The following is a 27,239-nucleotide window of genomic DNA, read 5'->3' on the forward strand; positions in this document are numbered from 1 at the left end:
ACACTCTTCATTATGCAGTTCACCCGTTGGCATTTTTTTTTAACCCGGCACAGGTCTCATTTTTACAATGAAAAAGTTTAATTAAGAGAAAGTAATATTTCCAATGCTATTGTCGTTGTTACAATTACCTTCTGTCTGTCACTCACGTTTTCATAGCACTGTTCAGTTCTATAAACATGACTTTCAGTGTATCCCACTGTGTCTCTTTCTGAGCTTTCACCTGCCAATTTTATTTCTAAACCTTTTTGCTGTTTTCACATGGATATTATGTTTTTTTATCCCATCTTCCATGCCCCTGGCCTCCTTCAACTACAGGACTGTTTCTTTTTGATATGTAAGAGTTTGTTATCTGTGTTTATTCATGCGATTGTGGGTTATTCGAATTGCTCAGGATAATGTTCCAGGAGGCACTCCTACCTGATTGTCTTGTAGAACTTACTGGACAGAAGCTTGGTTCAGTTGGTTATTTCTCCCCAGGAACCGATTCTTGTTAGGTTTCGTCTCTCCAACTATTATCCATTGCAACCACGTCACTAAAATAAAGTAATAAAGTCACTAAAACAAACTAAAATAAAGATTAGTTGAAGACAAAATAGGAACGTGAACCTCAACTGATTTATAGCAAGGTTGGGGCTTTTATTCTATTTGTTTATAATATTTGTGACCATCACATATAAAAGTTGTCTGAAAGAAACCAGAGAATAGGCACAGAGGAAGTTCAATATCTCATACTGGATCTCCTTTTTCCTTCACTTTTCCCTTTTTGATTTGTATCTGAATTTTTGTGAGGAAGTTGTGCATAAAAAATTTAGTTTCTCCCTTCTCCTGATGCAGATGACCTTAACAGATGATAATGGTGTAGATATAACTAATAAGAACAGCGAGCCAATACATTGCAGAAGTTACACAAATTACGTACTCCGTATTGACCATTCTTAATGGCCTTATTAAACTAAATCGCCTAGTTAAAAAAATAGATAATAAATCATATTGCAATTTTAGGAGACTTTTATGCCTCCCCAGTTGACAGGAGAAAGTGAAACAGAGGTAGAGTGGGGACAGAAATGGAAGCAACCTGGAGGCTCCAGCCCTATCTTTAACTTCCCCGGGGCAATCTGCTAATCTCTCCTCTGAAAGATCAAAGGGTTGGACTAGATAATCTCAGTGTTCTTTCTCATTGTCACGTCCATAAGAAAATCATCTAGGGGCTCTTCGGCTTTCATGACACCGTACCCAACACTGTGCTTGTGGGGCGTTATATTTGCGGTCATTCAATTAGCTGAGTTCTCTGTAGGAAAAATTTAGAACAAGACAAGTTACAGAAATCGTTCTTGGAGACTCTGGATAATTAATCTAGACTTCTAATTTGTATAATTATTCTAATAATCATAGCAATAAACATTTTATCTGTGTTTTTTCAAATACGTGCCAGGCATCAGGGTAAGTGTTCTACATATATTTTTACCTGAGAAAAATACCTGTGTTTAGGTCTATTTTATAGATGAGTGAACAGAGGCTTCACATTTATTCATTCAACAGATCTATTTGAATAACTATTCTGTTATAGGACCTGTGCTGGGCACTGAATTTGTGGCAATGAATCAAAGAGGCTGAGGGGTGCCTGGGTGGCTCAGCATTAAGCGTCTGCCTTAGGCTCAGGGCGTGATCCCAGGGTTCTGGGATAGAGGCCGCATTGGACTCCCTGCTCAGCGGGAAGCCTGCTTCTCCCTCTCACACTCCCCTTGTTTGTGTTCCCTCTCTGGCTGTCTTTCTATGTCAAATAAATAAATAAAATCTTAAAAAAAAAAAAAAAGAGGCTGAGATGGATCTTAGACCTGCTGCTCAGACCCTCCTGGGCCGAGACATGACGCAGATGATAATCGGCACGCAGGCAGCCAGTCAGTCTTGGGTCATTTGCAGTGCACCTCTGCACGCATGAAGGCTAGTGGATGCGCGTGGACTTGTGAATAATGTAACCCAGAATGAAGTTATACCAGAAATATGAGAGCTAGATGCAAACATATGGGGGTGATTTCAGGGTGATGAGGCAGGGAATACAGGAGTGCTGAGGAGTATCTTTGTACAAAAGGGCAGCACCTTCATCTCATTTAGCCTAGTGATCACAGCCACCAGCATGGGTCTCATGACAGAACTATGAGAGCGAGGGCGAGCTGAGGATCACGCTCATCCAACTTGATGTTAGATCCTGTCCTTGTTCCTTTAAAGCTGGCTGCAAGAAAGGGTAATCTACATGAAATCTACATGTCTGAGCATTCTGTTTTCTCAATTCTCAAATCCAGTCTTCTGTTGAACTAACCTAGTCCCTGATCCCAGAGAGTTTACAGCCTTTGGGAGGAGATAGATGGCTAGAAAAAGGAGAACAAAAATCAAAATCCTAGGTAGAAAGTAAAACTACGGGGATGGAAAGCAGAGGGAGGGGGTTGACTGCAAATGGGCACCAAAAAAAGGGGGGGTGATGGAAAAGTTCTATATCCTGATTTTCATGGTGGTCATGAGAAACCAAATACATTATTTGTCAAAAGGTGTAAAGATACGCTTAATTTGTCAAATCACTATTTTGTGTATCTGAAACTAATATAACTTTGTATGGCCACCATTCTTCAATAATAAATTTCTTAAAAAATAAATACAAATGTACAATTAAAATTGTTGAATTTTATTGTACATAAATTATATTATAATGAAGCTGTAAAAAGTTGCCACAAACTTTGTGATTTTAAGACTATTTTAAATCAAAAAATATTTAAGATTTTGAATTTGTTAAAATTTATATATACATGTGTGGCTATATATACATACAGACATACATATATATAATCTTAAACAACTATATATAACAGATGAAAATATGTGTATGTACATATAATGCATGTACATATTTTAAGACATTTCTAATTTCTTAAATTATATATAATTGTATGTATATATGTATGCATGTGTACATATGTATATCACATTTTGAAAGAGTGAGATGTAAAACTAGAATTTCAGAGGTCTTAAAAAATCCTCCCTCTTATTTAATGTGAGCAATAAATCTGAAATGGGTTATTCTTGAGAATAATCAAAAGTTACTAACACTTTTTTGCACAGAGTACTAAAATCATTTAAAACAGACTTACTGGGGCGCCTGGGTGGCTCAGTCATTAAGCGTCTGCCTTTGGCTCAGGGCGTGATCCCAGGGTTCTGGGATCGAGCCCCACATCAGGCTCCTCTGCTGGAAGCCTGCTTCTTCCTCTCCCACTCCCCCTCCCTGCGTTCCCTGTCTCACTGGCTGTCTCTCTCTCAACTAAATAAATAAAATCTTTAAATAAATAAATAAATAAAACAGACTTACTAGATCGACTTCTAAAACTGACGAGGGTTAGCTGTCATAGCGTATCACTTAGTAAAATATTTCCACATAGTTAAGGAAAAAGCACGTAAAGGAATAAGGCCATAATTACAAATTGTGATAAATGCTTTGAAAGGGAAAGGCCGGAGTGCTATGAAAGAGTCAGGCGAAGGTATCAGATAATTTATTTTTTAAAAAATAGAGAAATATTTTCAGTATTAATGTCTATTTACTTCGTAAAAATAAGATCTGAAAAGGAAAAAAAAAAAAACAAACAAACCCAAAGTTAAAAAGCAAGGATTTAGAAATAATCAAATTAGTTCTCCTGTGGAAACTTCAGAAGGTTTGGATGTTCTTAACTTGCTAATAATTAATTTCCCAAAAAGACACTGCTCAGAATATTTTTTTCTCTTTAAGCTTCCTTTTAACTTCATCTTTTTACCTGCGTATCTCCAGACCATCAACAAATCGGCCACTAATGCTAATACTGGTCATCATGAGTGGTTTTCACTGGTGTCTCTCTTTTCATAAAAGCAATCACAGAAGATATTAAATTTATTTTAAAGAGCTTCCATATTTAACATAATGTGCTAATAACTCTCACACTCCTGCCTGAAAAGATGGTAATGGTATGAAGACTCTGGCTTCATTAGACTGTGACTCTTACGAAGGAGGAGACAAGTGCCAAGGTCTCATAAAAGGGTTACGTCCTGTGAAAGCGAACAAGGTAATACTGTGTGATTTTATATAGAAAAACATTATAGGGTAAAAACATTGACATGTTCAGTTAAAAATAATCCTTCAAAAGGCCAAAGTTAACAGTTAAAACCATTTTTTATCTAGAAATTGGCAAAAGATTTATCTAAAATGTTTATATTTTTGCCACTCCATAAATCAAAATTAGTTTTCCATTAAAAAAATTGGATCAGAGATGATAATCTTCTTGCCAATTTTTAGCTAAATGCAAATGGAAACATCTGAGATTTTCAACTGAAAACTGAAGTTTATAGATATATAGTAAAACTACTGCCTGTGAGCTTTACATTGTAAGATCCGAATAGCATATGAGGTTATGAATTAACAATTATCTCAGATATGCAACACTTAAAGCTAGCTTTGTTATTAATGTGTCTGCTTTATTATTTTATTTCGACCCTTTTAATGTCAATGGAATAATAATGTAACTTCTACCTATCCTTCAAGTCTCAATTCAAGGCCAGGTGCTTATAATCTGCCCTTACATCACCGTATATCTCGGCTTTATAGTGCCCGAATTTTAACCTGTGGTTCTATCTGTATTTGGTTCATCCCTGTCTTAGTCACAAGTCTGCAAGCTGCGTAAGGGATCGTGTACAGCTTTTATTCACCGTTTCATCCCTAGGACGTAATACCCAGGTCCCCACTAATACCCAGTACCTTGTTGACTTAATAACTTTTATTAAATGAATGAAATCTGACTGCCACAGGGTGATTGCTATGATTTTTCAAAATATAGCCATTAATTTATTAAGGAATATTAACATTAGATTTTCTTTTCTGTATTTTCCAACTTTTATCTGCCTTCAATGTCTCAAACCAGAAATTTCACCTTGTGTCTTAGGCTGGTGGTGGTGTTTCTCCTCTCTCTGATTTCCATCCCCTCGCCCCTCCCTGCGAATGCTAGCCTGGGCAAGGACAGCCCGAGAGTATTGGTTCTTCCTCCCCTGTCACACCACACAGCACTATTTCTGCCCCAACTCCATGATCTGAACCCTCTCTCCTACCTCTAGTGAAAATGTCAAAATCTCCGGGGGAGGAAACACAGCTTGTATTCCCCAGAACAATTTTGAGATTTTTGGAATCCTAATGAAATGCTGGGAAAACATTATATAAAAATGTTTTTGTTTCTTGAGAAACTCTATACTTTTAAAATGAAATTGCTTCAGATCACTCTGGGCAAGATTTACTAAGTCCATGCAAGCTACACATTACTTTCAGAATATGATGGTCTCCGGACTTTAGAGAACTGGTCTCAGAACTCTACTGACCTCCTTTCAGTTGAAACTATTAGGTCATGGGTGCCTGGGTGGCTCAGTCAGTTGAGCATCTGCCTTTGGCTCAGATCATGATCCCAGGGTCCTGGGACTGAGTCCCACATTGGGCTCCCTGCTCAGTGGGGAGCCTGCCTCTCCCTCTGCCCCCCACCCCCGCCCTGCTTATGCTTGCACACGTGAGCTCTCTCAAAAATAAATAAATAAAATCTTTTAAAAAAACCAAAACTACTAGGCCGATGGATGCAGCACGTATTTACGTGACAGAATGTAGCCAGACTGAGGATATATAAAATAGATCACCAGGTACTAATGTCTTAATGGTCAAACCGTATTTTATGAGGTGGAAAGTCAATGAACACAGAAGAGATTATTGGCAACAGCGTAACAACAGTGAGATTCTGCTCTCCTTACCCTGGGGACAGAAGCAGGACACTAACATGGAAACCAAAATATAGCTTTACATTGGGCCATAAAGACCAAGCCAGTAATAAAAAACCTTCATTCTTGATGATCAATTTCATTTACCGCATCTAGGCCCATTGTGGTAAAAGGGATGATTTTTACCAAAAGACAAACTTTGAACAAATGAGCTCATTTCCATCATGTTGACAAGTCTTAAGTCATGAGATATGCTAAAGTATGTATCCCAAAGCGCCATTATAGAATCATTAAGCTGATTTCCTCCATCAAAATATATACTTTTTTCTATTTAAATTTTAAGGGAGAAGACAGGTGGTTAAAGACTAATACATTTTAAAAGAACTGATGGTATCTGGCCAGCTCCCCCTTGTCACACAACTCTTTGAATGATTAGGGGTACTGACTGCCAAATGTGTTTAAAAACTCATTTGAAATGAAGAAAAGACTCAGAAATAAACAAAAAAGGGAGGGAGAAAGAGGATATTTTAATTTCACATTTTTTCTTGCTTTATTTTTAAGATGAGAAGTAAAACTGTTCTTTTATTAAAAAATGGCAAAAGTGGTATTGAGGTAGGCTGAAAACTCACATTTCAACTCTAAAGTCTGAAGAATCGTTTTTTTTTTAAGATTTTATTTATTTGTCAGAGAGAGAGTGAGTGAGCACAAGCAGGGGGAGAGGCAGGCAGAGGGAGAAGCAGGCTCCCCGCTGAGCAAGGATTCCGATGCAGGACTCAATCCCAGGACCTTGGGATCATGACCTGAGCCAAAGGTAGATGCTTTACTGATTGAGCCACCCAGGCGTCCCTATGGTCTGAAGGAATGTGTAACTATAACTAAACTATAACTACTGAATCCACAGATCTTAAATCAGGGAATGAATGATACGTTTTTAACATTTATAGTATTATAAAACTGCTTTCTTACAGATTACGATTTCTACCTAGATGTCTGCCAAAGCAATAGTTCTGTAATTAAAGTATGCAGGTAAAGTGGATTGCACTGAAGTATCAAGAAAGCAATGCTTTTATATGTTTAAATGTATAAGTTGTATGCATCAAATAGGCATCTGTATTGGAATACAAAATATAAACCGGCCAGTGTAAAGATGCGTACACACACACACACACACACACAGACCACTCTGGGTATGTGCTAAAACACATAGCTAAAAAGTCACCTTTGTCTTGTCCGGGATTTTCACAGCCAATTCCATAGCTGTCCCTCCAGCCCAGAAGAAAAAGGAATATTTTTCAAGACAAGTTATAAAATATTTAAAAATGGACAGAATCCTGAGTTTTCAGCACGGCAGAAGAAATGCTGATACTATGTAAAGGGTATTTTAGAACGTACTTGAGTATTTACTAGGGCTGTAAGTGTAGGGAGGCACGTGCCCATGGATTGGGGTCAAGAATATTACTAGTGCCCCTGTGCACAGGACCCAAATCTGTCATGGTGCATTTGAACCGTGGCACTCCTTACAAAATAAAGGACATGCTCTGCCATTACCAATCTGCCCGGGCATGTACATAAAGAGAGCTGACAAATGATAAAGGAAATTGGAAAGGTTGAGAGGATGAAGTCAATAATAGATTTATCTCCAGACATTTAGCACTTGAAGTGCATCTGTTATACAATATGTAGACATATTTTACAGCAAATTTGGAGATACTGTGAGCCCACTGGGAAGGGACAATATCTAATTTTATATTCTATATAATTCTGAGCATAACTTTGGTGCTTAATCACTAGGAGGAGGAGGTACTCCCGTGCTTACAAAAGGAGAAATGCACGAAAAGGAGCACAACCTGGGGTTCGGTGTGCAGGGGACATGGGGGGCGAGGGGGGACGGTCCAAGGAGAGCAAAGCCACATACAAAATCGTGTCTTATGAACAACATGAGAAGATTGCATTCTGAAAGTTCTTTTGATGATTAAAAGTCACGGTTTCTATTTTTTCTCAAACTCAAGGAAAGTTATTGCAAGGTGTTAGTCTAAAAGCACAAGAGTTCAGTAAGAAATTTTAACTAGATCTCATTGGAAAGCATTTAGGAAACAATTTCATGCCAGCTTGAGCATTATTTCCCTCCAAAGATTCATCTTGTTCTTTCGAAGAATTTATTTTATTTCATGAGCACTGTAAATATAATTAACCATAGATATTATAAAGTATTAGCTTTTATAGTGCTAGTATTTATAGTAATATGGCCCCACTTATCATATGCATGCAAAAGAAAAATTATGCCTCTTTATTTATATAAATGTGATCTGTATGTGTACTTGAAAATTTCCTATTTTACTATCCATGCTTTTCTCTCCACCTATCTGTTTTCTTTCCTCTACCACACTGTACGGAAAAACACACATGTCTTAAGGCTTAATTTTGCTTAATTTTGTGTAAATTTGTTTATAGTTAAAAATGTGGAAAGACTGAAAGGGAAACAATACTTTAAAATTTTTTTGCATCATAGCTTATTGCCCTGGGAAAAAGAAAATACGTGCTTGAGCCCTGTTGTTACTTGTTCTCTTGTCCATGGTGCCACACCAATCAGTCAGTTCAGCTACAGAGACTCGTATCCAAAGGCGTTACTTCTGGCCCTGTCACGGAAGCAGGAAGTGGGCTGACTAGTGCCGTAGCTACCATCTCTCTACACACTTCATGTTGTAGCCAGTGCGTGAACTTCTTCCTAAAGCCTGTTTTCCTTGCCACTTAAGATGGATTATTTCACTTAGTTGTTGGAGAAGATTATTTGACCAGTACGGAGAGCACCTGACCCACACTCCCTTTCCGTGGGAGGGGTTTCTGCTCTTACTGAGAAGCCCATTGCTTAGATCTTTCTTGCCCCAAGCCACAGTGCTCTGTTCTGTCTTGGAGAGTGCACGGCTCTGCTTTTTTTCTTTTTTTAAGGCATTTCACATGGGAACGCTCTGTCTTAGATGGTGAGTGTCCGCAAGATGGAGCGCCGAGAGACCTAGCTTGCTGTTTGTCACTTACCATACTGCCCGGAGCTCCCATGTATTAAAACTTCCTGGTAAGAAAAATGCCAAACTCACCACAATCTGGCACAAATATTCTAAAAGGTTTGCCAGTGTTATTATTACTTATTTTTAGTGTATTCTTACAGTTGTATCAATGGATTTTCTTCCCTACACCTCCTTATTCTGAAAAATCAAATACGCGAACATTCTCCGTGGCATAAAAATAAAGAAAAAACTTAAAAATACCTTTAATAGTAAGATTTACACTCAGAAAATTTTTTTTCTGCTTTTAATATTTGAAGTAATTATCATGATCTGTATCTTGATTAAAATAGTTTTTCTTAAGGAAGGAAGGAAGGGAGGGAGGAAGGGAGGAAGGAAACAAACAAACCAGATCCTGACATTATCTCAGCAAAGCTTAAGCTAACATTGAGGAAAGAATACAGAAAACAGGAAGAGTTGATCACTCTTTTTTTTTTTGGAAGACACAGTGTAGCATCCTCTTTGGAACTTCATGCTGATAAAATCCAGCTACATAACTGGACAGTTGTCTGAAAAAGATGTACAACATTGTTCTAATGGAAGAGGTTTCTAATGGACTCAAGGGCATTCTCCCTTGCTTTGGGAAGGGACTCAAGACAATAGTTCCACCAGAATTTAACTACATTTTATTTTAACTTTCAGTAGTCATGGGGATCAAAGTAACCTTAGGATTCACAATGCAGATTTGGACTACACTCTGATTAGTTCCTTCCAATCAGGGAAAATCATAGTTCGTAAAAATCCCCAGTAAATCACTCTTTGAAAATAGTGCGGAAAAGAATAACATACAGTCAAACGTACTATTAGGAAATTGCAGTAACCGAAGGAATCCTCTTTTATGTCTTTTAAAACATATAGGTAGATCTCTCATCTTGCTTTTAAAGAGATGTACATGATTTTAGAGACTAAATGTCAAGAACAGAGCAGTGAACTGAGGAAGATATAACATTCAATTGTATACTGGATACGAGCTATATTTTGCAGCTGTATACCATTATTTTTAAATAAAACATGAGAGAAAAGAGCCAAATACTACTTTCTGAAAGAAAAAGAGGAACAGAATGCAAGTTCAATAAGCTGAGATTTTAGTGTGTTTGACATAAAATAAAAACGCACAACTGTGATTTGGAGAATGGTTAGGCAAAAGATTATTATGTGCTCCTGAATACTCAGAAAACTGTGTCCAGATCCGTTTTATGTTATGGGTCCCCGAAGTCCTGTGTGTCTTCTCATGTGAACATGAAGACTTCTGAACTAGACCCCGTGGACGCACCCAGATAGAATGCATTTGGAATTATTTTATAAACAAAATTTGAGTCAGAAAAAGAAATGTGAATTTTGGTTTTCAAATTTTGCAAATAGAAAAGAGAGAATGAGTCAAAATAGTCACTTCCAGCCTTTTCCATTGATCAATTTATGGTTTCAAATAAAAATATTCTTTTAGATTTTCAAAATGGGAAAAATATGTATATATGAGTCTATATATTTTCTGCATGTTTCCAATATTAGCAATTACAAAATTGTTTTAAACATTGCTTCTTCTAAGAATGGATTCTCCTTTTTTCATGAATAAATATGGACTTATAGGAATTTTCTCAGATGTTTATAAAATGCAATGGCAGATTATATTACAGCGTTTTATTCTTCTGTATACAATACGAAGGTCACTTATGATCTGTAATGAGCGAAGACTCTATTTTACTAATGTTTTCCATATCACGTTTCCAACCTGATCTCCAGCTTTATCCTTGTAGTCTGGAAGTCATTGGGCGGACCAATTTATTGTCTAGGGTTAAATGAGAACAATTCTAAGAAAAAGCTGCAGTTGAGGAAAATGAAAATTAAGAGAATGATTTAATTTTAACATGTAAAGAAATCAGGTGTTTGGTTTCCTTCTTCTTCAATGTATATTTGACTCTGTGAACCTTTCATAATTATTTTCCAAGTTAATTATCAAGAAGGCTTATGCGTTTGCTGTTTTCGGTATTTTAAAGTCCTCTGCTGTGCCTTTTTCTATGTTCATGCTTTTGTCCCTTCTTCTTCCATTCTGTGGATTTTCTTGGCTCTTTTTAGTTGCTGCCTTTGTTCTCTCTTCCCTCACTTAGAAGCTTTCTCTTACTCTTCAGACTCTGAATGAATCATAGACGACCTCCATGGATGCGAGGTCCTTCCAAGCCCAGCCATGCTAAGTGACATGACTGAGTTTCTCAGCAGATAATATTGGTTCCCCCCCATATTCCAGTGTTTCATTTGCAAAAAAAAAAAAAAAAAAAATCAAAAGAGTCATCTTTTGCGGAAGGGTAATAAAATGACACATACTAAAAATTAAATTTCATAAGGAAGGTTTATTATTGATGGTGTGAGTTATTGCAGTTTGGATCTTTCATAGGTTCACTGAGACAAGAATAAACTAGGAATCTGTATGATTGCCATCATATATCTTTTTTCAACTATAGCAATCTCCTTTTGGTTGGGGGTTGTAGGAAATCAGGTAGTATCTTTTGGAATACAAGAGGAAAGTACGTGTTGTAAAATTCTTTGAGGCTTTTGATTTTATTGCTTCAGAATTGGTCAGAAATCAGGAAATCTTTTTTTTTTGGTCATTCTTTTTCTAATCAGAAACCAAGGATGACAAAAGCATAAGGTTAGATTCTAAGGGGGCATCGACCTTAGTAAATCCTTCATATTCATATGCACAAATATGATGGTCGTGCATAAAATGGTTATTGAACTACGTACATCACACAATGTAGAATTTTCACAGCAAAAAAAGGAGGCTTGTGTGGTTTGGAAGGCTATGGTAGAAAAAACTTGGCCTCGGGTGTCTAAGGCAGTTGCCACCAGAGGGCGATTACTATAGCAAACTTCATTCTACACAATTGCTTTTTCTTTTCTTTTCTTTTCTTTTCTTTTCTTTTCTTTTCTTTTCTTTTCTTTCTTTTTTTTTTTTTTTTTTTTTGTCCTTGTTGTCCAGTTAACAAAAGATGTAACATTCTCACAATGGAACCTTAAACTTTATACAGGATAACTCTGACTGCAAGTTCATTTTCAACTTCAAAACAGAAGTAAATATTGTTGGTATTAGGAAGGAAGGAAGGGCAAAGGGAAATGAAATTTCTTGTTAGATTTGTTAGGAGATCTTTAGATGACAAATTGAAAGAAGAAAATAGTGCCTGAGTGGAAGGTTGGAACTGCAATGTACTTCCCCCAGAGATATTTATTTACTCTGTTTTACTCCTTTGTTTTCCTTAGGAGTAACAGAACAAGTTGATGCCTATTGCCAGTGGTTTTAGAAGTCATTAATTTTAAAGGTTTTTTTCCCCCCCCCTTCTCCTTGCCAAGAGGCATCTTAGTGAGATATTTTGGATTTGGTCCTAAATATCCTTTATAGTTTTGTATACATTTTATCCTGGTCTGAACATCGGACTGCGTAAGTGATAGAGTGATGCATTTAATAGCACGGCATGTAACATAATGCACGCTTTAATACCTGGAATACAGTAAGGCAGTAGCTTTGAGTTATATTACCCATCGTAAACTTCTTTAACCTGTGGCTCATTTTCAAAATAATAAACGTAACTATTCCATAAAAATATCTCAACACAGAAGAGCCAGAAAAGTGAAGGACATGAACAGATGGTACATCAATCTTCTGCATTTATACAATTTGTTTTTTAATGCAAATAGTGTGGGTTGCCTGCTCATGCCTTGGATATTTGTTCCAAAGATGAGCACATTTTCTTATCTTTCTGGATCAATGTGACATTTGCAGTTATCATAAAGTGGGAGCCCATTTAATGATGTTAATGCTTCCTTAATGTAAAAATAAAATCACCTTCTTTATAAAAGCAAACAGATTAAAAGTCCCAAAGAGACCATTGAAATCTGTGACATTTGCAGTTACTAGTAACTAGATGGCTTGATTATACACAGGTTAAAAAAAAAAAAAAAGGAAATCTTAAAAGCATTGTTTATGATCATTAATCAGAACATTAAATGTGAATTCTAGATTCCCCTATGAGTAAGAAGGTAAATAAGCATCTATTTATATAAAGAAACCAGCAAGTTAAAGACTTTTAAAAAAGAATTACCACAATTAAATGTTAAGTTAATAAACATCTCTAAATTTTAGGAGAGTTTGCAGGATCTTTGTGGATCCTTAAAAATAAATGATAGTATTTCTGAGATAGAATATTTTTCTGAAACAGAAAACAGACTTAAAAATAGTACAGTAGTTTAGATAGTAATAGTAAAGCCGTTTAGGTGTGGCACTGATTTTTTTTAGCTTAATTCATAGAATGATTCCAGTGCGTACCCACCCACCCCCATGGATTTCCACTTTCACAGAGAAAAGTCATTTATAGAAGAAGAGAGATGTTTCTAAGGCTGTTTCGTTCCATCAGTAGAGCCTACTTGGCTACTTCATGGGGAGCCTGCTTTGGGAATTCATTTCTTTTTCGTGTGTATTGTGTCTGTTTTCGATGTTTCATACACATGCCCAGAGGCCGTCTGGCAGCATATACACTTTTTAAAGCCAATTTGAAAAAGCAAATCATTTCCCTTCCTGATAAGACAGCTGGCTGTTGCATACAGCCTTTTCCACTAGAAATGAGCTATGGTCACTAACTAATTCCAGAAGGTCCAAAGAGTTGGCATTTGATGAGAGCAAATTTTGATCACGATCGAACGGGCATCAACTCCAATAACGGGCCAATGTACGGGATGCAGGGCCCAGGAGTGTCACGTAAGTGACCTCGGCCGCTCCGTGTAGCTCCCCAAAGAGCCTGTGGAGAGAGAACAAGGGCACCACCACCTCGGGAAAGTTCTCTGAAACAAGTGGAGATAGGTCTTAGGGTGTTTTTTTAATAGATCTCTTTACAGATTTTATTTCACGTGGAACCAAGAGTGACTCCCTTTGCTGGTGGGTGGAACCATGTCCGCAAAGGTTATCCATGTACTTGCCATGAATCTCACACCTAGTTTCATAAATAGAGCTGAGGGTAACAGGGCCTTTATTGCAGCAATTAAATATTTTTTTAGGCTCAGGCTTATGTGCCCGGGGTGAAAATAAAATCATATTGGCTTGAAATAATTGAATCATATTTTGAAAAGAAAATGAACATGCAGGCTGAGGCTTCAGCCTCTGAGGGAGTCACTCAGTGATCCGCTGGGCAACAAATATTTATCGAACACTTGTTTTGCAAAGCCAGGCACACATAATAACAGGGTGTTAAGGGTCCAGTGATAAGATGGGCACACTGTGTCTTCACAGAGCCTGTAAGCCACTGGGGAAAATATATTAGACCAGCAATTATAAAAAATAATAATAAAGATAATCCTAGAGGGTATATAGGGTATATATGGGAGCACGGATTATAGAGATCTAATCTAGCCTAGAAGTCAGGAATGAGAAAAGAAAAGGTTGTTCCTAGAAGAGGGACTGATAAATGTGCAGGCTCAGCAGTGAGATAGATAGATTGGAGGAAGTGAAAGTTCTGGAAGACTCAAATGGGTATAATGGAAGAGAGAGAATGATAAGCCATGAAGATGAATAGACAAGTAGAGTCCAAGCAGTAGTGGGTCTTGAGAAGAGAGGCCACTGAAGGGTTTTACAACATGACAATCAGAGAAGAAGGGATGGAGAACTAATCACCAGGATAGGCTGAAAGGATCAGGAAAGACCATGTCCTGCTTGGCGTGTTGGCAGCAGAAGCTTAGATGGTAAACCTTGACTTTCAGGAGTTAAAGAGAGTTCGTGAGCCTCACACATTCCTGCAGAACTGGTTAAAGCCATAGTCACCTTCGCATACCCATAAACCCTTTCTCCGTTCCAGCATGGAGACCGGCAGATAGTAGCTGCTCAATAAAATGTTAGGAAGCAGAATCCAGGGGCTGTATTAGTACTCGTGACCGCTCTAGCACATTACCACAGACTTGGAGGCTGAAAACGACAGAAGTCTATCCTGTCACAGTTCTGGAGGCCAGACCTCCAAGATCAGCCCGAAATGAGGTTCTTGGCAGGGCTGACCTCCCTCCTAAGGTTCTAGTGGAGAATTGACTCCTGGCTTCTTTGAGCTTCTGGTGTCTACTGGCTTTCCTTGGTTTGGGATTGCATCATGCCACCCTCCATCTCTGTCTTCACCTTGCCATCTCCCCTGTGTGTCTGTCTTTCTCTTATAAGGACATTTGTGAGAGCCTTTAGGGCCCACCCTCATTATTCAGGATAACCTTCCCATTTCAAGACTTAATTTAATCACACCAGCAAAGACTTTGTCATATAACATAACATTTAAACGTTCTGGGGATTAGGATCTGATACCCTTGGAGGGCCAGTTTGCAGCCAACTACAATACTTACAGTCCTTAACATCTTCAGTGTTGAAGGAAAAGGTAAAATAGCCTTCCATGTAACTATTCGAAGATTCAAGTCTTAAACTCCAATGCGGAAGCAAACATTCAACGTTCCTCTAAGGATGACTCTAGCCCCCTGGCGGTTCTGTGCTGTAACACACCACGCAGCTGTCGGGAGGGCCCTTGGGAAAAAGTTATTGCAAAGGTGCTTGGAGTAATTTAGTGCTTACTTGCAGTGAAGTGGATCATAAGAAATGTGAGAGCAAAGCCAATGCCATTTTGTGCTTCCCACAGGAATTAAATCCAAGGGAGTTTTCTCTGTGGTCTCTGGAGGGCCCTGTCTTAAAGCATCTCCTCACAGTTTGACTAGGACGGGTTAAAACTTCCAAAGTAGGGTCTTTGTCTGAACCATACACTCAATGCTGGGAATGGTTCTTTTACTCAAAACAAGCAAAAACCAACCAAGATAAAACCTTTGAACACCAGGCACTGTCGTAGGTTCCAGCTCACAATGACTAGATCTCATGGAGGAAGTTCTACACTAGGAGTAAATAAAATAAGTTCTAGGTGTTCTCTGGGCCTGCAACATACCAGTCCTAGCCCAGATTATGGTGGCAGGGAGACTCAGAAGTGTTTTTGGGCACTTTACATGTGCTATAATACTCAATTCTCACAACTCTGTGAGATAATATTATCATCACCATTTAACAAATAATAAATCATGGTTCAAAAGTTCAATACTTTTATGAAGTCATATAGCAAATTTGGAGTGGGTCTGTTGGTAGAATTCAAATTAGTCTGACCCCAGTGCTCATGATTATTCCATCATAACAACCTTATTGCCCAGAAACAGAATTGGAGGTTAGATGTCCTTAGATCCAAAATCGGGTTTGCCATTATGCCACGCACCACAGGGTCAATTCCTGAAAGAGGCCATTTCAGGATAAACAGGAGACTGCATCCTTCTACCACTACATTTAAGAAGTTCATTTCCTTAAGATGTCGTAGAGTCCAAAACAGCTAATCAGTTTAGCTAAATCAGTAGATTCAGGGCCATAAACATCAAGAAAATATCTTCATAGAATATAGCTCACCTTTTGAGGCTGCTGTTGTGGAGAATGCCCATGACCTTAGACAAATATCCTTAGGGACGTCGATAAGGACGACCATCTTCCTGATTTCTTTTGTTTCAGATGAGCTATGAGAAATGTGTGCCATCCTTGCCTCCTCTAAGTTTAATGGTAAGGCTCACTAATATTAGAGCTCTGAAAACATATTTTTCTGATTTACATGGCTTTTACATGAGTCAGAAGCACAACTACAAATAGTAAAATTGTCTTATTAAGTCAATGGTAGAGTAAATGTTCTGGACATGCCAAGGACATGGCTACTGCCTTCTCTTCAACAATCCTTGGCATCCTAAGGATGTCACACAATTTCTTCCCACAGCGGAGGACAGATTCATGCTGTTACTTTTTTTTTTTTTTTAAGCAATCTTGGTTGAAAGCACCAACAGTGATACAACTTGGTTCATTTTGTCATTTTTTACTCCCTTGAATTACTACATAAATATTAATAGCTAAACACATTGCAAACAGGTGGAGCTCATTCTGTCTCTGGAGCGCTGCCACCGTTATGTGATATCTCAGATGGGTGACGAGATTTTCCATGTGGGGAGGGCGGTCTGTCATTCCATGCCAACCCCATTGGACACACCCTTGGCTTGGAGTTCTTTATTTCCTGTGATATCTCTATGACAGCCTTCTTGGTCTTTTAACAGTTCATTCAGTAGAGTGGGAAGGAGTAACACACTCCACTTAAGAACCACATTCACTTCACTGTATATCTGGTTACTTTTTTTTGTACAGTGGCTGCTACTGATAAGATCAAGGAAGAAAGCCCCCAATATTTAAAGGTATCTGTCAGCTACGCATGAAATATTTGTTTACCACACATCCAAAAATTTGTATATGCTTGATGACCTCTTCAAACTAAGGAGTCACAGATTTATTATGGTAGATAATATTATGCTTAAGTCCCCTCTTTGTCCCCTGATTTGCAAATACAAAGCTTAAACTATACATCCAGAGTAAAAATGTATTATCTTACAGTTATCAATATGTAAGAGACATGATTGTTTTCAAAGGCCTTAGGTGCGGGGGCATAATATTTGTCTACCTTTCCATGCTGAATTATTTTCTTTATGTATATTTACCTCCAATGCACAGACATATTTCAAAATGAAATTCAGAAATCCAGCTGGACATCATGCTAGATGTGATGACTAGATTATTCCTCCTGTGTCAGTAAAATAATCCATTTAAAATATACGTGTTTTCATGGGAAGCAAGCATATTTAGACTCGGTCTGGAATATGTTGAATGTATGTGATTGCGTGTGATGTGCTCTGACTAGAAAATGCACGAGGCTCGTGTACTTGAATTCCTCAACTGGTTTACAACAGATCCACAAATCTTGTTATAAAATTTTTAAAATTTGATTCGTAAGTCCAAATGGCCCATCTTTCAAACCTTATGCATTAGAGGAGTGTCTGATTCACCCCTGCAGTTAGGCAAAATTTAAATTTTGTGATTTCATGGAGGAGATTTGATTTAGTTCAAATCACGAAACAAAGTTGTATTTCTATTGTCATCTCATTGGTTATTTATCACATGTTTAATGAAAAACTATTGAGGTAAAAACATAGCTTTTATTTTTCTAGTAAGGTAGCAGCAGTAAACATCCTTGATATCAATACTTTTGGTATCTGTTTAAAAATCTGCCTTAAAATCAATTAGTAGCCCTGTCAGATGTGAAACAGTTTTTTTTTTTTCTTCTCCACTTTTAGTTTAGATTCGGCTCCTTCCCCATTTTCTCTGCCTGTTGAGGGTTGCCTGGGGGTACAGGGGCCATTTTCAAGATGGGTTCCGCATGTGCTTTTTAGGGAGAGAGTCCATAGCTTCCATCCATTTACACAGGAATCTGTAACAATCTACTGTACGAACCCATACACTTACATAACTCAAACCATGGGAGAAAGTGACCAGAGAAATGAAAACCAACAGATTACGTGAGGATGGAGACATGGCTTCCATTTTCATTCAGCTTTGTACGTGTAGACAGTTTTGTTACAGGGAAGATGAGCCTAGCATGACATAGGACTTCTGGTCCTCAGCAAAGCCTTTTGTTCAGACGTGTGTCTGCCTCAGAGATCTGCAAATACTCCTTCAGATATTCAGGTGTATTTTAATTTTTTCTTGTTCTCATAAATTTTTTCTTGTTAAACTTATCCACTCCTAAACACAAGTTGAACAAACTCAGAGAACCATGATCTCTTATTTCATAGTTGCCTTGTGTCCTCACGGGAACCCTTCTCAGTAGGTATAGTGGAGTACTGGACCATTCATCGGAAAGTTTGGATGCCAGCCGGACTCTCCTGCTGATTAGCTCATGACTCTGAATAAGTCACCTTCAGGACCTCATTTTCCTCATATTTATTATGCGGAAGACATTATAGAGTAGATGGACCTGGATTCAGATTCCTGGCATGTCATTTACTATTGTGTAGACTCCTGCCTTAGTCTCCCCATTTATTGGAAAATATGTACACTGTGGAATTATTTCAATAATTAGGTGAGGTAATACAGATAAGGGGTTAGCATAAGACCTGACACGTGATAAGCATTGCATTTGTTATCCAGAAAGGCTGACTTAGTGATAGTTCTTAAGAATTAAAGTTTCGTTTTCCTGACTTATAGTTATCCCATCATTTTCTTTTTCTCATAAGCTCAAAAAAAGTAAAGAAGCAAAAAATATCACTCACTTGTAGTAAGTGATATTATGTCCTTTTCTTCCACACCTTGATTTTGCTTCTACCATGTGCAAACCCCAAAAGCACCCTTGCTAAATAAAGATGGAACAGGGGCATGGATGTGTAAGGAGAGCACTGAGCAAGGGGGACCATGGAATAGGCCAAATGACTGGTCAGTGTGTCTGGGGATGTTCAACTTGAAGTGGCAGTGGCTCAAAGCAAACACAAGGTGGTCATAGAATATTTAAAATATTGTTGAAGTCTCGGCACATATTCCCATGATGCTCAGGGGTAGGTGTGTGACAAAGTGAGTGGAGGTCACATGAGAACAGAACTTGTCTCTCTGTAAGCAACATCACTTTTAATGTCAGAACTCACCCCAAAATGAGAACATCAGATTATGCAGGGGCACACTGTTGTTCGGTGGTGAGAGATTTCAGACTTGACATAAGCCTCACCAAAAAAAATTTGCTATTGAAGACATTTTTTTTCCTATATTTGAACCAAAATCTGTCTTTCTGTATTTTCTTTTTTACTTCAAATTTTTCACATCTATGTTTTAAATTAACGATTCCATTGACTATTCTTTGTGATGCCATTAATGACTTTCTAATTCCTGGATCTAATAAGCTTTCAGTTCTTAAATATGCTACATCTAGTTTTCAGTGCATATTCAATAAATGTTATTGTCATAATCTTCATATTCTCTAAGCTTGAGATTTTTGGCATAATTTACCTTGATTTTTTCTCAAAACTTTCTGTGGTTTCTACAATTCATTTGTGAAATCAACATTTCAAATATCTCATCCAGTTATTTGGGGGGGGGAGCTGTTCTTAGGTTCTTTTTTTTGGGATTTTCTTTTCTTGACCCTGAAATATAGGTGGGCACAGCTCTTGACTCTTTTCTCTTTTCCCTGGGTAAACTTATCCCATCTCAACAAGGGTGCATAGAGAAAAGGAAACTTTAATGCCCTAATTATCCATTCCATGAAATGACGTAAGTTTTATGCATTTGGAATAGTGCCAGCTATGTACCATCCTTGGGAGAATTGAGAAAGTGGTCACTCAAATCCTTTTCTTTAAGATTTAATTCCTGCGTGGAATTCAGACTGAAAAAGGTAACTCTCCAAAATCTTTCTGGCCCAGACCGCTGAAGACATATTTCCAACATCTTACTCGCTATTACCTGGACAAACCAGAGCCCTTCAAACCTGGCATTTTCTCCTGAGAACTTTTTCTTTATCCTCATGACTAAGGATGTACAACTGCCCAATCACTTGCTCAGAAAGTTCAGGAGAAATCCTGGGCTCTTTTCTCCCTGAAACTTGAAGAGATTAGCTACTAGATATGTCTCAGATCAGTTGCCTTCTGTTCTGTTCGCTGGCTATGTTTAGCTCTTTATTACATTTTATTTGGACTATGATCAGAGGGAAGGAGTCCTATACCTACATTTCTTGCTGCATGAAATATAACCTAACCATCACTATCATCTTTAACCTATCCTTCAAAACTGTCAAAATGATCTCTTCTGAACATAAATAAAATCTATGTTCATTTGGTTCAATCTTGGCTCATCCGTTGGCGTGGCACACAAGTTTTCTATCGGCCAGCCCAGGTTAACCTTCCCAGCCCCCTGGGATAGTCTGTCTTCTCCTCCTGCTAGAGCACTTGAAGTTCTTCGAATGCACAACATTTTTTTTCCCTTTAGGTTTTATGTCTACTATTACCCTTTCCTAAATGCCATTCACCTCTTCATCTATCTGGTGAACTTTACCCTTCCTTTAATATTTAATTTAAATGCACCATTCTCATTAAAATACTTTGATCCCCCAGTTGATTAGCATTGAGCAGAGTGTCTGGAACATAAAAAATTCTTAACAAGTATTAAATATGAAATATATTACTTTTTAAATTGGGGTATAATTGGAATAGAACATATTAGTTTCAGGTGTACAACAAATACACAGTTGACCCTTGAACAGTGCAGGGGTTGGGGCGCTGACAAAATCTGTGTATAACTTTCGACTCCCCATAAACGGAACTACTGGTAGCTTGCTATTGACCAGAAGCCTTACCAATAACTTAAACAGTCGATTAATACATATCTTGTATGTTATAGGTATTTTATACCGTATTCTTATAATAAAGTAAGAATTACTTTAAAATTTAAAAAAACATAAGAAAGAGAAAATACATTGACAGTAGTGTACTTGTACTTATCGAAAAAAATCTTTGTATAAGTGAACGTGCCCAGTTCAAATCCGTGTTGTTCAAAGGTCATCTGTATTGTGAAATGATCACCACAGTAAGTCTAGTTAAATATTTTATTAATAATACATGTTACATTATGATTATGCTATTGAAGATGGGATGCAGGCTCTGGATATCAGGTTGTAGCAACATAATTCTAGGTGCCTTCTACGATTCTATGGTTCTATGATTTATTTTAACTGTTTAGAAAAATCTAATATTAATCCCATTTCTATTTTCCTTCAGTTAATATGACAAAAACACATTAAGACCCTAACAGTATTTCTCAATTGACTAGGCTTGAATTCCTGGAATTAATATTGCAATCCTAACTCTAAGACTATAATGTCATATTGACATTTCAAAAAATACATCTTTTAGCTCACTGGCACTTCAATGGAATTCTTTATCCATGAAGGTTCCTCATTTATTTTGTGCCTAGTATAAGGCATATTTTATAGCATTTAAACATTAAATCACATTTTACTACTTCCCTCACCTAGCCCTACGGTCTATTTTAGGTTTGAACAATTCTAAGTCAATGTTCTCGCCTTACGGGGGAAGAATCCTGGAAAAGAAAATCTCTAATTTTTTGATCAAAATGTGTCCTTAAATCTCTCTCTACCCCACCGTAGTGCTCTGTGTTTTTACTTTCCTTTTGCCTCTCCCTCTCTGCTGACATTAGCATAAAAATGTGCTACCCTAACTAAGCAGTCTGTTAACTGATAAGCTATCAAAAAATCATCTGTTATTTTTATAGCTCAAAGGCAGATGCCATTTCAAGAACCAGAGTTGAATGAGTAGGGTTTGTTAGTGCTTTTTAGATTCATCATTGTAAACTTGAGGTATTTTAAAATGGAATGATTGGAGGCTTGAAATATTATCCCATGAGCAATCAAGCTTTAGAATTTTGCTAGCCTTAAATTTTTGTCTGCATGAAATCATTTCATATCACATTGTACCATAAAGAATCTTGGTTGTTGTCTAATGTTTGTATGGAAAAATCTTTCCTGCATTAAATCAGACCATTGTAATTATCCAGGAAAACTCAGATCAGAACATCCCCTTCTATTCCAGCAGGGGCCCCCTTTGCCATGAGATGCTTTTCAAAGGGTCTCGGAAACAGCAAACATGTGCTTGGTAAACAACTATTTTCTCAGGTTGCTTTTCTGAATTGCTTCGGGCATAATAAGGTGGCACTCTAGTTAGAAGCGGGTCTGCTCCAGGTCCCAGGCCTCGAGACTCCCGAGATTGCTCTCGGAGGCTTGGATGAGAAGTCCATTTGAATAAAAGAATTATTTAAAAACCGGGGAACTTGGCCTGCCAAGATTTGTCACTGTTATAGACTGCTTTTGTGTCACAGAAGCTAGTCACCCATTTAGCGATTACCCATTTATAGAAAAAAAGTCACGATTTACAGAAAAGGAAAAGGAAACCACAAATGGTGGAAAGGAAGATGAACTATTTAATAACACAGATATCAGAGCAGTGAACATGACAATGGATCAAGATGTTTATATGATTATGCTCCAATATATTTTATACTGTGCAGTCATCCAACAGTGCCTTGATGGATTGAAATTTAGAATATGGTTTAATTTACTGATCAGTAAACGATTTGAAGCCTATGATCTCAATAGTTCTTAAAATCTAGCCATTGTTGTCATCATCAATATATCATTTTTCACAAATAACCACCAACATCTTATAGAGAGTAAACTGAATACATGGGTGTGTATAATGGTTCAATGATTATTTTTAAAATTAAATAATATTTTAAGTTACACAAGTATTCAATGAATGCATGCTTGCTGTAAGACTTCAAACAATACAGAAATATATTCAGTAAAAAGATATTATTTCCCTCTCCACATTTACTCAAAAACCAAATACTGTCAATAATTCAATACGTATCCTTTAAGGTCTTCTACCATGTGCTCACGGCGTATCTGTCTGCCTGCCCACCTATCCCTATGGAGTCTTAGACATTGCGCAGTTTTATTTGCTATATTTCATTTTTAGGGAGGCATCATCTCATATACACCTAAGACTCAGGAGTAAGACGGCCTGAATTCAAAATCTTTAACCTTCTTCAAGTCCTTGACCCCGTTATGCCTCAGCTTCCTCCGTTTCAAATATGTATAGTAACAGTACTTACCTCAAAGAATTTTTTTGAGAAGTGTCTGTGTGTGTTCCACAGTTCTGACTATTTCTTATATTAATTGTATAGATGAAATACTTTGCATTATTCCTAGCATATAATAAATATTGCGTTAGTGTTATTATTATTGATTATTATTTTTAACTCCATGTCCTCTTTTCACGTAATAAAATATCTTATATCTTTCCAGATCACTCCATAAAGATCTATCATATTCATTTCAAATGCTGCATAGTATTCTAGACTCTGGGACGAATTTAGTTGACTCTTTTCCTATAGATGGACCTTTAGCTCTTTTCCTTTCCTTTCCTTTTTTTTTTTTTTGCAATTAGCATAATGTAATGAGCATCTGTCTGTGTGTGTCTGTCTGTCTGCTTTACGTGCCTGCCTATAACATAGATTCTTAGAAATGGAATTGCTAGATCAAATGGTATCAATATTAATTATTTTTTAGATACCCCTGAATTGCTCTCCAAAATGCTTTAGAAATTTGCATTTGCACCGACAATGAGTACAAGCGTCTTCCCTGTAACCAAACCATTTCTCACAACTTCTTAAAAGTTACAATTTGGTTTAAAATTTCATTTCTCTCAGGGGCACAATCGGGCATTACCAGCTAAGTAGAATGTTACAACTTTTGAATTTCATGTAATCTGACAGGCAAAAAATTGATAAATCTTTTTTTCTTCTTCAGTTTTTTCAGTTTTGCACTTCTCTGATTAATGGTGAGGTTGGGCATCTTTTCATAGATGATATTTATATTTTTTTTAATTGATTTTTATGATCTAGTATTATAGATATTAGTCATTTGAATCATATGTGAAACAATTTATCCTATTCTTTTATCTGCTTTCTAATTTAATGTTTTTATTATAAAAGCTTTACATTTTAATGTTTTTAAAAAGACAATATTATTTTTAATGGCTTCTGCATTATGTGTTCTGTTGTGAGATAACAGAAGATATATATATAGGCCTCTGCCCCTGGTTCCTGGCACAGAGCTCTTAAAACCCTTGTAAATTCCTAAGTGATAAGAATTCTAGGAGCATCTATTGTTCTAATATTTACTTTGACCCCATCCCTGACACAGGGCTCCTAAAACCCCGTGAATTCCTAGGTGATAAGAATTCTAGGAGCATCTTTTGTTCTAATGAGGTGATTGACAGTGGGGGTGGGCTCCTGGATGGGGGCTGGTCACCAGAAAGACCAAGTCATGATTGGAAGCTAGAGTTCAGCCTCACCTTCCCATCCTCCAGAAAGGGGGAGGAGCTGGAAATTGAGTTAATAATTGAACATGCATAAAATCCCAATAAGATGGGGGTTCAGAGAGCTAAGTTGGTAAATCCACACTGGAAGGATGTTGCACCCCAACTCCGCAGAGACAGAAGCTCCTGTATTGGGGACCCTCCCAGACCTTCCCTATGTATCTCTTCATATGGCTGTTCATCTGTACTCTTTATCAAATTCTTTAGTAAACTGGGAAATGTGTTCCCCTGAGTTTTGTGAGCCATTCTAGCAAATTAATTGAATACAAGGAGCAGGGGGGTGGGTATTGGGGCCTCCAATCTATAGCTGATTGGTCAGAAGCACGGGGCTCTGCAGTGGGGATGGGGGGCAGGGGTGTCAGTCTTATGGGCCAAGCCCTTACCTGGGAAATCTGACACTGTCTTCGGGTAGGGTCAGAATGGAGTTAAATTACAGGACATCCCAGCTGGTGGTTTAGAGAATTGCTTGATGTGGGTAAAAACCTGAACACATTTGGTGACTATCAGTGTCAGAAGTGAAGTGTTCTCTGGGAGTAGTAAAGGAGACACACAGGAGAGAAACACAGTGGGAAGAACTGGGTTTTTCCTTTATCTTGAATAGCATATATTAGTAGTTTTCTATTTTTGGTAAATTGTGTAATTCTTGAATCCGTCTGAAAGTTATGTTTCTGTAAGATAAAGTGTGAGGTTTTTTGGTGTGAGAGAAATCTGTTTTACTTCCCCCATTTAAAGAGCCACATCTCATACCAGTTATTAAGTCGTCTATCTTTTCCTTAATTATTTAAAATGCTATCATATCACATACTAAATTCCCATATATGATGAGTGTAATTCTTTGCTCTCTATTCTGTTCTATTAATGCTTATCTGGTCTTGTACCAATACCACATGTTTTTAATTAATAGTTTTATGGTATATTTTAATACCTGTCAGGGCATTATCCTTATAACTGGTGATTTTTCCAAAATTCTCTTCCAAGTTAACTTAGTAATCAGCTTACCAAGTTCTGTAGAACCAAATTGGAATTCTGATTGGAACTGCATTAAATTTATAGATTAATTTAGTTTAATATTTTAAATCTTAGATTCATTTGAATTATTCCAGTCAGGTACACATTATTTATTTTCTTCTGTTCTTTCTATTCTATTTCTTTCTTTCTTTCTTTCCTTCTTTCTTTCTTTCTTTCTTTCTTTCTTTCTTTCTTTCTTTCTTTCTTTCTTTCTTTCTTTCTTTCTTTCCTTCCTTCCTTCCTTCCTTCCTTCCTTCCTTCCTTCCTTCCTTCCTTTTTTTTTTGAGCAAGAGAGAGAGCAAGTGGGGGAAGAGGCAGAGGGGGAGAAAGAATCCCAGGCAGGCTCCACACTCAGTGTGGAGCCCAACACGGGGTTCGATCTCATGACCCTGAGATCAGGACCTGAGCTGAAATCAAGAGTCAGAGGCTTAACTGACTGAGCTGCCCAGGTACCCTATTCTATTTCTAACTTACTGTCTTAGCTAATTTGAGTTTGACTTTAACTGTCCTGGGACATGGTATTTATTCCTATTTCCATCTAGTGTATAGTATGTCTCTCATTACCATTTTGTAATTCTTTATGAAATAATAGCAATAATAAATAATAAACTAACCCAAAGATACCACTTACTTTTTGCCAGGCACTTTTCCACGAGCTTCACACATATTTGCTCATTGAATCCCTTCGGCAGCTCTGCAGTCGTTAGCGTTACTGTCTACACTCTAACACAGGCGGAAAGGGCATTTCACAAGTTGCCGATGGTCACACAGCTGGTAAGCAGTGGAGCCAGGATTCACACCCAGGCAGCCTGGCTCCAGCATCTTTGTCCTTAAGGACTATTTAGATATTTTATGACTCTGTCTCTTGTGTTGTGATCCTTTGTGTTGCAACTGAGACTGTGATCTTTTTTCCCATTAAAATTTCTAATTGCTTTTTGATAACATATATAGAAAAGCTATTTTTTTTGGCAAGGTCTTGTGTTATAAACATATCTATTAGAGATAGTTTTAAATATCAATTACGGTGCTGCTTTATGTCCACAATTAAGCAAAGTCTCAATCAGTGGATACTTAGTTTTACTTCCAACTTACCAGTGAAATGACTGGTCTCTTTTGCAGTTCATAAAAAAAAAAAAAAAAAAAAAAAAAAAATGAGAGCAGAAAGAGTCTTCTTTCTTATTGTGTCTTCCAAAAAAATAATGGAATTCTTCTCTCATTTATCAAACCTTTATTGAACACAAATGGAAGCTATGCTCATTGTAGCATATGGACAAGATGAATGTGAAATATGATTGCAAATTGATAGTTTGTCACTAATGAGGGTTTTTTAAAAGTCAGTATTGAAAATCATTATGCTATTTACATGAATATTTGTTGATCCTGTATTTAAAATAAAGCTTTTTAAAACATTATTATGAATAAAATTAGGTGGTTTGCAACTGCATGACATCATGTGGGGGAAGGATCATCAGTGATTTTTACTGTCCTATCTGTATCTATTATTCTTTTTTCTTATCCCTATGCCTGTCCCTGTTCCTAAGCTTTCATTTTACTTAGAACATTTTTTTGCCC

General features: G+C 37.3%; 1 long non-coding RNA gene across 1 annotated transcript in view; it reads right to left on the bottom strand.

Moving 5' to 3' along the window:
• LOC148110790 (uncharacterized) overlaps window positions 1-26,491 on the bottom strand; it is a 35,696-nt gene extending 9,205 nt beyond the window's left edge. The window contains exons 1-2 of the long non-coding RNA XR_015726131.1: window positions 26,299-26,491; window positions 418-533 (exon numbers count right to left, since the gene is read on the bottom strand). This is a non-coding gene — a long non-coding RNA (uncharacterized LOC148110790). The remainder of the gene's footprint in view (window positions 1-417; window positions 534-26,298) is intronic.
• Window positions 26,492-27,239: the final 748 nt, after the last annotated feature.

The sequence above is a fragment of the Ursus americanus genome, chromosome 1 (genome assembly GCF_024610735.1).
Source record: "Ursus americanus isolate L20-20 chromosome 1, mUrsAme1.1.p, whole genome shotgun sequence".
In the NCBI taxonomy this organism is placed as follows: Eukaryota; Metazoa; Chordata; class Mammalia; order Carnivora; family Ursidae; genus Ursus; species Ursus americanus.